This window comes from Vulpes vulpes, chromosome 10 (assembly GCF_048418805.1).
Source record: "Vulpes vulpes isolate BD-2025 chromosome 10, VulVul3, whole genome shotgun sequence".
Lineage (NCBI taxonomy): Eukaryota > Metazoa > Chordata > Mammalia > Carnivora > Canidae > Vulpes > Vulpes vulpes.
Window position 1 is genome coordinate 4,480,092 of NC_132789.1, and position 13,458 is coordinate 4,493,549.

The 13,458-nt window shown below is 45.4% G+C and overlaps 1 pseudogene; it reads right to left on the bottom strand.

Annotated features, from left to right (window-relative positions):
* Window positions 1–1,773: 1,773 nt before the first annotated feature.
* LOC112933844 (protein S100-A10 pseudogene) lies at window positions 1,774–2,052 on the bottom strand (annotated as a pseudogene).
* Between the last annotated feature and the right edge of the window lie 11,406 nt (window positions 2,053–13,458).

The window sequence follows — 13,458 nt, forward strand, 5'->3', positions numbered from 1 at the left end:
AGCATGGCCTCGGGGTCCTGGAGCCTGGGATTTGGATCTGAATCTGGTCCCATCTCAACACTCTGCAACTATGAGAAAGTACAATAAATTGTGTGTCCTCTGTGTCCGCGGCGATGACAACGGCAGCAGCTAACTCTGGCTTGTTGTGAGAGCCACACGTGTGCTACAGGTAGTATGTACATATGGGGTGTGTGTGTGTAGTGTAAGGGTGCCTGGCATGTTGTATCTGCTCTGCAAGTAGCAGCTATTATAAGAATAATAATTATTATCAGCCTTTTCAAGGAAGCAAAATTCAATGAGAGCTAATGACCTTAAATGACCTCCAGTCATATTAAGTATTCTGCAAACTTTTTCCTCAAATGAAGTACGTGAAAGCACATCAGTGGCTGCCTCCACTCCTAACTCCCTCTCCCCCCCCTCCTTTTGCCTCTCCATCCTCCCTCCATCCCTCCTTCTTGACCTTCCTCAAATACCCAGCACACTGCCACCTGCTAGCCTGTGCAGTAGGTCCCTCCGCCTGTGTGGAGGTAAAACGAAGACACTACGTTTGAGGAGAAAGGGCTGCCCCTCCTCTCTGGAGTGTCTCCAAAACACATAACAGGCCCCAACTGGGGTCGGGGTGGTGGCAGGCCTTTTGACTTTACAATACAAAGGCCATGGACCTTCCCACCTCGGAACTGAGAAACCCTCACCTCTGGAATTAGCTCAGGTGGCTCTCCCAGGAAATACAGGGGACAATCCCAAGGTGCATCCACTCATCCTGAAGACATAAGACATCTCCTTATGGGCTCCCTCACTCTATTGCATATGCTTGTGTGAAATTCTGTGCAGACTCTGAAGACCCCTGCACGTAAATAGTAAGTGATGCTTACTTCCAAAGGCATGTCCCCTCTCTCTGATGCTGCCGGGGAGGGGTCTTTTGTGGGCAGGACCATCTTCTGTGGTTCACTTCCTTCCTGTGCACCTGTCAGGGAGGGCCCCTGGCTGGTCCGTGTAAAGACAGAGAGGCACCCACCACCTTTGCTTTCTATTTATATCATTTACCTCTGAAATAGTTCATTTCAATCTGTTGTGTGTTGTGTGTATCCTTCATCATTACAATCTAAGCTCATCAGAGTAGGAACCTGATGCTTTTTGCTCTTCCCTCCCCAGCTCCTCGGGCAAATATCGCCAAATACAGTCCCTTTGCAGATGTTCACGAAGCACCTACTAGATGCCAGGAGTCTAAAGGCACAGACGTGATCCAATGAGCTGCTAGGGTATCTCCGCCAAGGTACTGAGTCTTGATGCTTGAGGAGCCTACCTATAAGAGCTATGTTCTAGAACACAGTGTCCTTTGGTCCTGAAACAGCCCATGCAATTAGAAATAGAGACATGAATGGCAAAGAACGGTGTGTTGACAAAAGTATCTTACAAAGCCCCATATTTTCACAGACTTTGATGTTCTTTAAAAGAAATGCATTAACTTCTCCTATCAGAAAGAGTGTAGCTATTTATTTATTTATTTATTTATTTATTTATTTATTTATTTTTTGAGGAACTAAAAAGGAATTTGTTTTTTGAGGGGAAGAGGGTGCAAGCAATGTAAAAGTCAAAAGCTTATCTGGCTTTCACTGACTTCTTTCTCTGCTTCTCAAATAGGGGTTGGATTTTATTTGTACATTTTCTGAGGGTCCTGATCTGCTGGTGGAATCCGTTCTATAGGGAAGCTGTGGGACAGATTCCTTAAGAGACTCTTCGGGAGAACTCTCATTGGAGTGTCGTCAATGTTGCCTACTTCTTGCCCACCTGCTTCATGGGTATTACAGAATAGACGTTGTATGTAATGAAGAGCCCAGCACGTGGTGAAAAGAAGCTCTAGAAGAAGCTTCACTTTGCCATCTCAGCACTGGTCTCAGTCCTACGTTATTTTGTCCACGGACAGAGGATCTTTTTGATTTTCCGAAACCCATGAGTCCTCTCAGTCCTCCCTTGTCAAGTAGACTCTATTCCTAGCAACTGGTAAAACGTCAACATCATGGTCTCCATGGCATGTTCCATTTGAGGTGGCATTGCAGTGAGGTCTGTTGAAACCCTGGCCAGAGGTGCAGCGGCAGCGGCAGGGACGGTGGCTGGCTGGGATGCACAGCCAGTGAGCCGAGTCCAGCCTTCTAAAGTCATTCTTGTGGTTTATAAAGCTAGTTTCAGCCCAATTTCTAAAGATCCTAAGCCCCTGAAACATCAAAATCTTTCTGGTTTGTGCATGAAAGCCCTCAATGGTTTATCTCATCTTCATGCCTTTGATCATTGTTTCCTGGGTCTCTCCTGGCAGCAGCCTGACTGTGAGACTGTGCAGAGCAGACGCGGGACCCTGACTTTTTCTGGAGACTCACCCAACTCTGCACTGTGAACATATGTTCCTGTGCTGCATGGAGAGATGTTCTACAGAGAGTGGGACACCCCGGCGTTGGACCCAATCCACCAGAGTTCTTTCTCCGCTGCTTACGGGTTGTACGACCTGCGCAGGACCCTCCTGCCTCTGTGCCTCAGTTTCCACACTAGTCAGAGATAACCTGCCAACAGCAACCTCCCTGATTACTGAAAGGACGAAATGAAGTCAAATCCTTAAGGAGCACACCCCAAATGTCCAGTGCGTGGTCACTGGGGTGGGGGAGCCGAGGGTGGGTGATACTGGAAAGTTCTGTCACATTTCAGCTCTCCACAGTGAATGAAACCAAGAGAGTGTGTTGTTAGCAAGAATATTTCACCATATTTCAGACTCTCACAAAGAGCAACGATGGATAAGAGAGCAAACAAAATTTCACATTTCTATCCTTGTGTGGCGAATCCTAGCACGCTGGCCCTAGTAGAGCTGTACCCTAGTTTACTTTGACTTTTCATTTATTCTAATTTAAACTGAGAGAGGAGGCCACTCTATGACGGTGATCTGAAATTTATAATAATTGCCATGTTGGGGATCCCTGGGTGGTGCAGCGGTTTAGCGCCTGCCTTTGGCCCAGGGCACGATCTTGGAGACCCGGGATCGAATCCCACGTCGGGCTCCCGGTGCATGGAGCCTGCTTCTCCCTCTGCCTGTGTCTCTGCCTCTCTCTCTCTCTCTCTCTGTGACTATCATAAATAAATAAAAAAAAATTTTTTTTAAAATAATAATTGTCATGTTGGTTACTCAGTCAAACCTAGAAGTCCCCTGAATACAAATGGCATCCATCTATGATGCTTACTTACCCACATCACACTGTAATTTTGTGTTGAAATGGTCAGATGTCAGCAATTTCACATGGGACAGTCTTACTAGTAGTCCCAGAACTAAACAGAGAGAGGGCCCCCCAATACTGAGTAAAAATCGCATCATTTTATCTAGTGCAGACTCTCCTGAAATCTGATTCCAGTACTGACTTCATCTTCATATATTCGCCCTACCATTGAGAGCTCATTTTTGTTCCTCAAAGAGCCTTCTGGAATTCTCTGAGCAGTCACACACCCAGGACCCCCATCCTATCAATTTGCCTAATTTGACAAACATCTGATCCTCCTAGGGGATGGTCCCATGAGGTGAATTTAGCAGACTGCTTAGCTCACGGGTGTCTGTGTCTTGCTCTAAATATCCCCTTAGAAGTGCAAATGCGCCAGCAAGCCACAGCGCACGGTGTGTGAGCCGCAGTTCTGGAGCACTAACACATTTAGCTGCAGGGCTCGACTCCGCACGTCTGTCAGAATTAGATCTTTTCTGCCTGCAGCATTTGAGCTGTTGAAGCAGGTAACGGCCTACACCTACCTAGAAGAACGTACATAGGGAAATGTTCACAGAATATCATAATGTGAAATGCCAGGACCATTTAAGCACAAACGTGGGAGCGCTGCCAGCTTCCCTCTGCAAGGGGCACAGACCGAGAGCTCGGGTACAGACGGGCAGGGTTGTCTGCACGCGGCTGCATTAGTGAGAGGTGCACAAACCAGAGAGACCCAGGCACCTTCTGCTCCTGCTGCCCCTCCTGAGCCACCCGGCATCTACCCATCCCACTGACCACCTGCATACACTCACTGTGGGTCCCCTTGACCTCCTGCAGGAGCCCCTGGGTGGTGCTCGCAAGGACCCTTGGTCACCCCGGCCCCTGCCCCGCTGAGCAGCCTGGACAGCCCGCAGCTGGGCAGGAGCCAGGCCCTCTGAAACCCGCTTGTTAGATGGATTCATTCATCGTCCGTGGTGTCCCAAGTTTCCAGCTCCCCGTGTCTGTAGGCGTTAGAAAGTGGCAGGCTCAGGATTCAAACTTAGGGAGTTGTTTTTACAGCCAAAAGCTGGGAACAGAGGTGCCAGCAGGACCCTGGGAGGGGCTTTCAAAAGAGACAGCCAGTTGAGGGAACTGGGGGATGGTGACCAAAGACATCACAGTGGGGCCTCCGGGCAGAGAGGACCCCATCAGGATGGTGTGCTGCTCCGTCTGTCCCAGAAAAGCACAGGCTCCCGCCTCCCCTCCCCTTCTTCTTTCCTTCACACCTGCTCCCTTCAACAGAGATTTTTAAATGAATGGAGAGCTCACTCCACGGAGGGAATACAATTATGATAGATTTCTCTCACTTAACACCTCTCTTTTCAAGTTCAAAGCATTACCTCAAATGCTCTTGGTTGTTCTCTTTGGTTTTTCTTTTGAATAGGAATGTTTCCCCTAGGCCACCTGTGTTGTAGGCTTCCTTAGGACGTGCTGAATGCATGCAAATAGCAGCCATTTGTTACTACCTCCCCGGTTGTACTGTCTCTCAGAAGTATCCTTTGTATGTATTTACAGCATCTGGTTAAGAAATCACGTCAGCGTGCAGAATGGGCCAGGTCTGGCTCCACCTCCTCTCAGCATAGGAAAGGTTATTAATAGACTGTGGAGACAGCGGGGTTGCCCGGGACACGTCTGGCTCCCTCTCTGGTCATCATAAGGGGCCTGCAGGCCACCTTGAAAAAGGTTGACATTCAGGAAATATTGGTTGAACTTCATTCTACTGCCCAGGACTTTTCTAGTTGCCAGTGACAGAAATGCTTCCAGAAACCACTAAGAACCAGAGTTCCAAGTCCATGTGTCTGGGAGGGAGTTTGATGCCCTTGGAGGGAAGTGGTGTGGTCCGGAGCAAGAGCCAGCACCCCCAGGGGAATGGGAACGGGATTCAGAGATGCCTGCTCTCTGCAGGTCGAGTCCATTCCTGTTGACCTCTATGGGGCCTCCTCACCAGCAGTCAGGCCTTTACCAGTGGGAGACCTGAAGCTTGGAGGCCCCACGGCCTCCCAGCCCCATGACACCAGAGGTACCATGCTTCTCCAGGTGCAACTGTAAAGAAACTGAGGCGGGTGCAGATCTGGCCCGGGACCTGTCAGTGGATGGCGGCGGGCCTGAATTTCAAATATAACTTCCTGGTACCCAAGTCCAGTTTTTAACCACTGCATGCCACCGCCTCTTCTAACAACAAACGATGCCATTGAAATCGGCAACAGGGAAATTTTACAATCCTTAAACACAAGGCAGTATCATTACAAAGCTAATAGCTGAGAATGTTTGATACTCCTCTAAATCTCTTTTAAAAAAATTGTACCTTCCTAATGTGATTTTCAGATTTGAGAACACTTCCCTCCAATCTCACAATTTCCATCAGAACGAAGGGATCCACCAGTTCATTGTTTATCTGTCCTGACTGCTGGGTATTCCGCTTTGAAACAACGTGAGAGAAGGCCAGGCCTCCCATTCTTGCCAGAAAGGACTATTTTTAATGCATTCACATATTTTCACAAGAGCAAACATGTACTGAGCACATGCGGTGGGTCAAGCCCTCTCCGGGCACTTGCATTTGCTGACCCAAGTAACCCACAGGGTCATCTACAAATTGCATTTGATTATCTTCATTTTATGGATAAGGGGACCATAGTATTGAAAGACTGAAATCCCACCTAAAGGACCTTGGATATTAACCAGAAATACTTTGGTTGAAGAAAAACTTACCTGAAAGCTGATCCCACTAACATGATTTTCAAGGAAAGTCGTTGTAAGTGAAGCATCAATCAAGCTGGTGTGTACCAACCTCCTGAAAGGCTTCATAAATAAAGTTCTGAAATATGATGCCTGATTCTCACTTCTGTTACCTGTTCTAGAATACCAGTTGAAGGTACAGTAGTGGTTTCCTACTACTGCACTAAATTGCCACAAACTTAGTGGCTTAAAACAATAAAATGTGATTACGTTACAGTTCTAGAGGTTTGCAGGTCTGCATTCCTTCTCGAGGTTCTAGAAGGGAATACCTTTCCTTACCTCTTCTAGATTCCAGAGACCATACACCATGCTTGGCCTGTGGTGGCTTCCTCTGCCTCCAAAGCCAATGGGTGGCACTTTTTCTCTTCTCTGACTTTCCGCAATCACACCTCTTCCCTCCCCTCCCCCGCATCTGGCCTTCCTCAAATAAGGGCTCCTTTGATTGATTACATCTGGCCCACCCAGATAATCCTGCATCTCAGGATTTGCAAAATCCCTTTTTTCCAGATAAAGTAATATAAGCTCGAGGAATAAGGATGTTGTGATGATTAATTTTATGTGTCACCTTGGCAGGGCCACAGGCTGCTCAGATATTTGGTCAAACATTATATTTGGTGTGTCTAAGAGGGTGTTTTTGGATACAATTAATATTTAGGGGTGCCTGGGTGGCCCAGTCGGTTAAGCATTTGCCTTTGGCTCATGAGGTCATGATCTCAGGGTCTTGGGATCGAGTCCCACATGGGGCATCCTGCTCAGGGGGGAGTTTGCTTCTCCCTCTGCCTCTGGCTGCTGCTCCCCCTGCTTGTGCTCTCTCTCTGTCAAATAAATAAATAAATAAATAAATAAATAAATAAATAAAATCTTAAAAAAATTATATTGGAAAGCTGAGTAAATAGATTGCCCTTCCTATTGTAGGTGGGCTTCATCTAATCAGTTGAAGGCCTGAACAGCATTTTAAAAAGCCAAGAAGGAGGGATTCTGCTGCCTGTTGGTTTCCAGTGAGACACTGGCTTTTTCCCTGCTCTCAGACTTGACCTGGAAAATTCAGCTGTCCTGGTTCTCAGGCCTTTGGACTCAGACTGGAATATACCATCAGCTCCTCTGGGTCCTCAGCTTCTGATCCATTCTATAGAACTTGGGACTTGCCCACTTCCATTATCACATGAGTCAATTCATTATAATAAATCTCTTTAAAAAAAACTTTTTATATATGTATGTATATATATGCACAAGTGCACATAATACATACGTATATTATACATGTATGTAATGCATATGTATATGTGTGTATATATACACAAATGTCCTGTCCTAGTTTGGACCTGTTGCTCCCAGGCATTCAAATAAACAACCAACCAATGAGATGTGAGGAAGCGGACGTGCTGAAGAGGTGCCCGAGGGATAGGGCACAGCGGGGAGGAATAACATGGTGCTCCAGTGTGCGGTCTGGCAGGAGTCAGGAAACAACACTCTAATCAGATGGAAAACACCAGCCCTCTGTAATTACAGTCTGCCCCAGGTTCCTTTTAGACTATTGGCACTATGGGAGCAGTTTGCATCTAAATTAAAATTGGACTTCAAAGCAGTTGGATGAGTTTGCATTTCTAAGGATAGAAAAATGTGACAGACAGGTTACTAATTACTGTGGGGCTCTGCAGCAGTGACTGGGGAGAGGAAACAAGACAGGGTAATAATACGGCAGGTGGAGGTGCGCTGGCAGAAAGCAGGGGAAGAAGCCATCTGGGCAGTTGGAAGCTAACCTCTGGGATCCCTTTGTGTGTGTGATAAACAGGTGACTCTTGAACAAGGTGGGACGTTGATACCCCACACAGTCGAAAATCTGCATATAACTCTTGACTCCTCCAAAACTTTACTAATAGCTAAAAGTCTTGCTGATTGCATAAGCAGTCATGAGCACGTATTATGTATGTTTTATTTATTATACACTGTATTCCTATCATAAAGTAAGCCAGAGGAAAAAAATGCAATTAAGAAAATTATAGGAAAGAGGAAATACACTTACAGTATTGTACTGTGTTTATTGGGAAAAAGTCCATATGTAGGTGCACCTGCACGGTTCAATCTTGTGGTGTTCAAGGGTCAGCTGTATATTGGTTGTATACTATGTGTGTATGTGTATATTTCATGTTATTTTCACATTATTTTTGTGAAATTTATATGGAAACTCAGAAAATAATATGAAATAACCCTATCTGTTGTAACACAGTATAAAATGTTGTACTGCTACAGTGTTACTTTTGTATTGTTTTTGTAAAGTGTATACCACCCATGAGTGATATATATTTCGTATTAAATACACAGTACTATTAGGTGTACTATCTTTGTATAATATGCTATACAATTACGTATAACGTATATGGTCTTACTTTACAGCTCACTTCAAAAGTTTGTTTAATTTCTTCCATGATGACAAAAGAAATGATCTTATCTCACTAGAAAAACACTTATTAGATTTTTTTACAGATGTAGTTTAGGGCTTCCCTTTGCTGCTCTACTTTGCCATCCTAAATATTTATGGGGTCATTAATAAAATAAATCTGCTTCACCACCAATGTGACATGGCAGGGCATAATGATAACATATAGAATCTATAAGGGGGCTCCTGGGGGGCTCAGTTAGTTAAGTATCTGCCTTTGGCTCAGGTCATGATCCTGGGGTCCTGGGATCCAGTCCCACACTGGGCTCCCTGCTCAGCAGGGAGTCTGCTTCTCCTTTTCCCTCTGCTGCTCCCCTTGCTCTCTCTCTCGTTCTCTCTCTCTCTTTCTCTCTATCTCCTCCTCTCTAATAAATTAAAAAAAAAAAGAATCTACTTTGGCCTTAGAAGCCTAAAAAAGTTCTATTTTCTGATATTTGTCTGGAATGGGAGGCACAATTATAGGGAAGGGGAAAAAAGGTCTGCCTGACTTCTAACGTATCCAGAGCTCTTTACTGGTTAAGTTTCCGAACCTCCATTATTAGGACAACTCTAAACGTCTCCAGCTTCGTATTCCTTCCTTAGGGGGTTACTTCAAATCTGTTCATCCGTGAACAAACCAGCTGCTTTGGAGGCCTTGGCTCCTTGTTTAGCTGAATGGCCTGATCTCCCTACATTTGGAAAAATCCGTGTATAGAATGCATGAGGACTGCAAAAAAAAAACAAAACAAAACATATTTGCTGGTGGAAGGGGGTCAGCGGAAGGCTGGAGGGAGGCCCTGGGCTCTTCCTCATGAGTCCATTTTCACACTCTGCTTTATTATTATTAAAACCTAGGAAATCGGATACATGGAGGGCAGTCACTCAGCTGTGTCTGTCTTTCTCACTTTCTCAGATTCCTATACTTAATTCCTTCCATTTCTCAAGACAGATGACAGCCAAAGGCAATATTTACAGCTAATCTGGATTGCAGCTTCAGTGAAATGAATTGTGACTCTCTCTCCCTTCTGCCCACCAAGACTAGCTCTATTCGTGAGCTCAGAACAGAGACTGCCTACAATTTATGTCCGTTTCCTTTAGTAAATCTGTATTAAAAGCAGGCTCTTTGCTCTGTATCCAGAGGCTGCATTCTTCTAGTTTTGTTAACAAATTCATGTCACATGTGGTGTCTTTGTGTGTGTGTGTGTGTGTGTGTGTGTGTGTGTGTGTGTGTGGTGGTATTGTTGTTGATTCATCCTTATAGGAATATAGAGTCTGGCCCAAGATCAGACTAGATATTCAATCATTGCCAGATATTACTCACATTTACTCAACATAGTGGATTTCCCTTGGGTCCTCTCATTGGTTGTGTGAACATACTTGGAGAGGGCTGGTCAGGATAAATGTCCAGAAATTCAGTGGATGATAGGAAAGGATCCCGGGTCCTAGGTGGTCCTGGAGGGAAGTTTTCTCTCTGAGATGTGTCCTCCCTTATGCTCAGCTGACTCTCTCTGCCTTTCTGTTTACAACCCTCCACATTGAATGGACCTTATGGCCAGGCTTTTCCTCAGGCCACTCCATCTGGGAAAAGACTGGCCACTACCCTCCAATCCCTACTTTATATCAGAGCTTCCTACCAGGACTTATCTAAAGCCTGTGGATTTTCCCAGGACTCCCCAGTAGTGTGTGCTCATCTATTTGATGGGCTGCCCTCTTCTCATGCCCAATCCCCAAATTAGGGCAGGATGGCGGCTTCTTCCAGAATCTCCATGCCAGTGGTTCTTCGTTTGCTTGCAGGTATCAGAAAACCCACTCAAACAAGATTCAGCAAAGAGAGGTTCCATGTAATCTGATATAAATAAAGTGTTTAAGAATATAACAGGGTGCCTGGGCAGCTTAGTCTGTTAAGTGTCCAGTTCTTGGTTTCAGCTGAGGTCATGATCTTAGGGTCTTGGGATTGAGCCCCGTACTGGCCTGAGCTCAGTGCCCAGGGCAGTCTGCTTGAGATTCTCTGCCTCTCTGCCACCCTCCTGCTCATGTGCTCTCTCTCACGCTTTGTCATAAATAAATAAATAAATAAATAAATAAATAAATAAATAAATAAATAAATAAAATATTTTTTAAAAAAGAATATAAAGGGCTCTGCTTGGATTCAGGGACTTACCAGCATTTAGTTCCTCTTAGTTCTGTCCTCTGGAACATTGGCTCCCACTTCTGGTTCGATCCATGGTTCCAGGCTTACTATCCACATGCCTTCCAGTCCCTGAGGACTTTGGGTTTTTTTTTTTTTTTTGGTGTTTTAAAGTTATTTATCTGACAATTCCTGTAAGAGTCTTACAATTTATTCATTTTGCACCAATTTGCAACCCTAACACTGGGGCTCAGGGGATGGATTATACTGCTTGGTCAGGTGTGGGTTATGTGCCTCAATAAGCAAATCACTGCAGGTGGAAATAGAGGTGAAATGTCATCTGCTCCAAAGAGCATAAAGTAAGAAGGAGGAAATCCAAATGAAATATGTGGCTAAGAGAAGGGAAAACTCTCTTTAACTATTCTCCATCAAAACTGTCCTTCCTTGCCTCCTGAGATGTTATATGGCTTTATTGGGCGGGCTGTACAGGTTGGTCCTCAGTGTCTTCTTTCTATAGAGGCACAGCTATCTATAGATAGAAAGCACATACACTTGTGCTATCTATAATATGAATATACACATATATCCATAATAAATATAGATACAGGTATGTGGATCTAGATAGATAAGTATCCAAAATTTTGTGGCTCTTACTGGCATCTAGATGACTTCTGTGTTAGAGAAACAGAATCAATAGGAAATATAGGAAATATATATGTATAAATATGTATATGTATAAATAGGTATATTACATGTGGGAGCATAGTGTGCTTTATATGTATAAATAGGTATATTACATGTGTATGTATATGTATAAATAGGTATATTACATGTGGGAGCATAGTGTGCCCTCCTCCTGTAGATGATGAGCTCTGAGAAGGCAGGGCCGACCCCCCAGCACAGAAGCTAGTACAGAGAAGTGCCTGCTGTTTAAATAATTTTTTTAAATGGGGGTGAAAGTGATTTAAACCTACTATATTGGCTTAAGTAAACTGGGAATTTGTCTGTTTTTGGAAGTGAAAATTCTGACTATTGGCTTCAGGTATAGCTTAATCCAGGTGTTCAATCTATGTCCATAAGAATCTCTTCTCTCAGATATGCTTCCCCCTGTGTGGGAATTACAGATGTGCAGTTAGGATCTCCGCATGTCACAGCAAATGTGGTTACCAAGTTGCTCCAGACCTATATTCTAACAGATGGGTCAGACCCCTGCTCAGACCCCCAAACACATATTCATAGGAGAGATGCTGTTTCCCAATGATTCCAGGCAAAGTCTGTGGCTGCCTCTTACTGACTTGTGCTTAATCACGTCCCTGTCCCTGAACCAATTACTGTGGTCGGTAGAAAACTATTTTCTGATTATCCAGGTTAATATGATGGGGCATGTCATCACCTATGTGAACCACAGAACTGAAGATAACGGCACTGTGATTCTTCAAAGAAAAAGAGAGGTTCTGGGAAAATGTGGTGTAAAATTGGGCGGGCAAAATCTCTAGGGGAACAGGTGAGCTGGAGGTAAGAGTGAGATTCCTCGAAGAACAGCATCCAGAGTCCTGAGCGGGATTTTAACTGTCACTGCCTTAATGTCACTGCTTAAACAAGCGTGAAGGACCCTGGACAATTCTGTGCTTCTCTCCTAGCCTGGAACACTGCTCGGGCCTCAGAATTTTATTTTTTTATTTTTATTTATTTATTTATTTATTTGGCCTCAGAATTTTAAACCTTCCTCCGGTGTCAGTGAGAGGCAGCCCCACAACGTTGGCCAACACTGTAGGGACAGGTGAGCCCGTCCGGTTCTGCATGGTCTGGGCTGCTTCTTCTACAGGTCCTTGACCAAATCATACTTGAGAAATTTCTCTTGGAGCTTTTTTGAGCAACCCTGTCTGCAGAGCTGGGGGATTCCAAGACAGAACCCTCCACCGGCACGGTCCCCTCCGCTGCTGAATGTGGACGGTCCTTCCTAAGTGCTGGATGGATGCAGAATCCAGCCTTGTGTTGGCCACAGGGGACTTCTGTCTTCCCTGACTCAATTAATCCCATATTTCATTACTGAGACATTATGTCCTATTAAAAACCAATTGTCTGAGGAATACCCTCGGGTGCCACTGAGATTTCTCAGAAAGCTGGTGTCTGTGTTGCGTTTCTCTGCCAGCAGTTCTGCGTGTCCCAAAGGCAGCCGTGTGCTTTGACCGACTGTAAACCCTCCCTTGACACCCGCCCTCCGCCCCCCCCAGCCCCGTGACTCTGCACGCCCCAACCCCAATGACCCTGATTTATCTGATGCTCATTAGAACTCGGGCAGAGCAACTGAGTGAAAAAGGAGCACCACTTTAACCAGTGAGGTGACAGTTTACCCAAGGAATTCCATGATGTTGCAAGAAGGTAATGGGGACCCTATGGCCTCTGAGTTCTGGAACCTTACTGTCCCTGGTTCTTGATGGGGAGCTGGCAAGACAATAATAAAAACAACACTTTGCTGTATCACCTAGCACACCGGTCCTGAGCACACATCTGTGAGGCTCCCTCCCTCCTCTCCCTGTCTGATCACCTCATCTTTCCCCGCTGGCTCGCTGCACCCCGGCTACACAGACCTTTCCCCCTTCCTTAATACACCACCTCTTTCCTGCTGTGGCTCTTTGCAGGAATTCTCTCCCTTGCCTTGGAAGGGCCACCTCGGGTCCTTGCATTGCTGGCCCCTCTTTGCCATTCAGGTGTCTGCTCAAAACTCATTTTCAGAGATGCCTTCCTTAAGTACCAATGTAGAGTAGCACCCAGTTAGAGCTCAGGACGTTGCCCTATTTAATCTCCCTCATGGCACGTATAGGGGCTGGCATTTCCGTGTTGTTTGTTGGCTTCCTGGCTCTCTGCTGGAATGTAAGCCCTCCCTGAGCAGGGACTGTCTGCCTTAC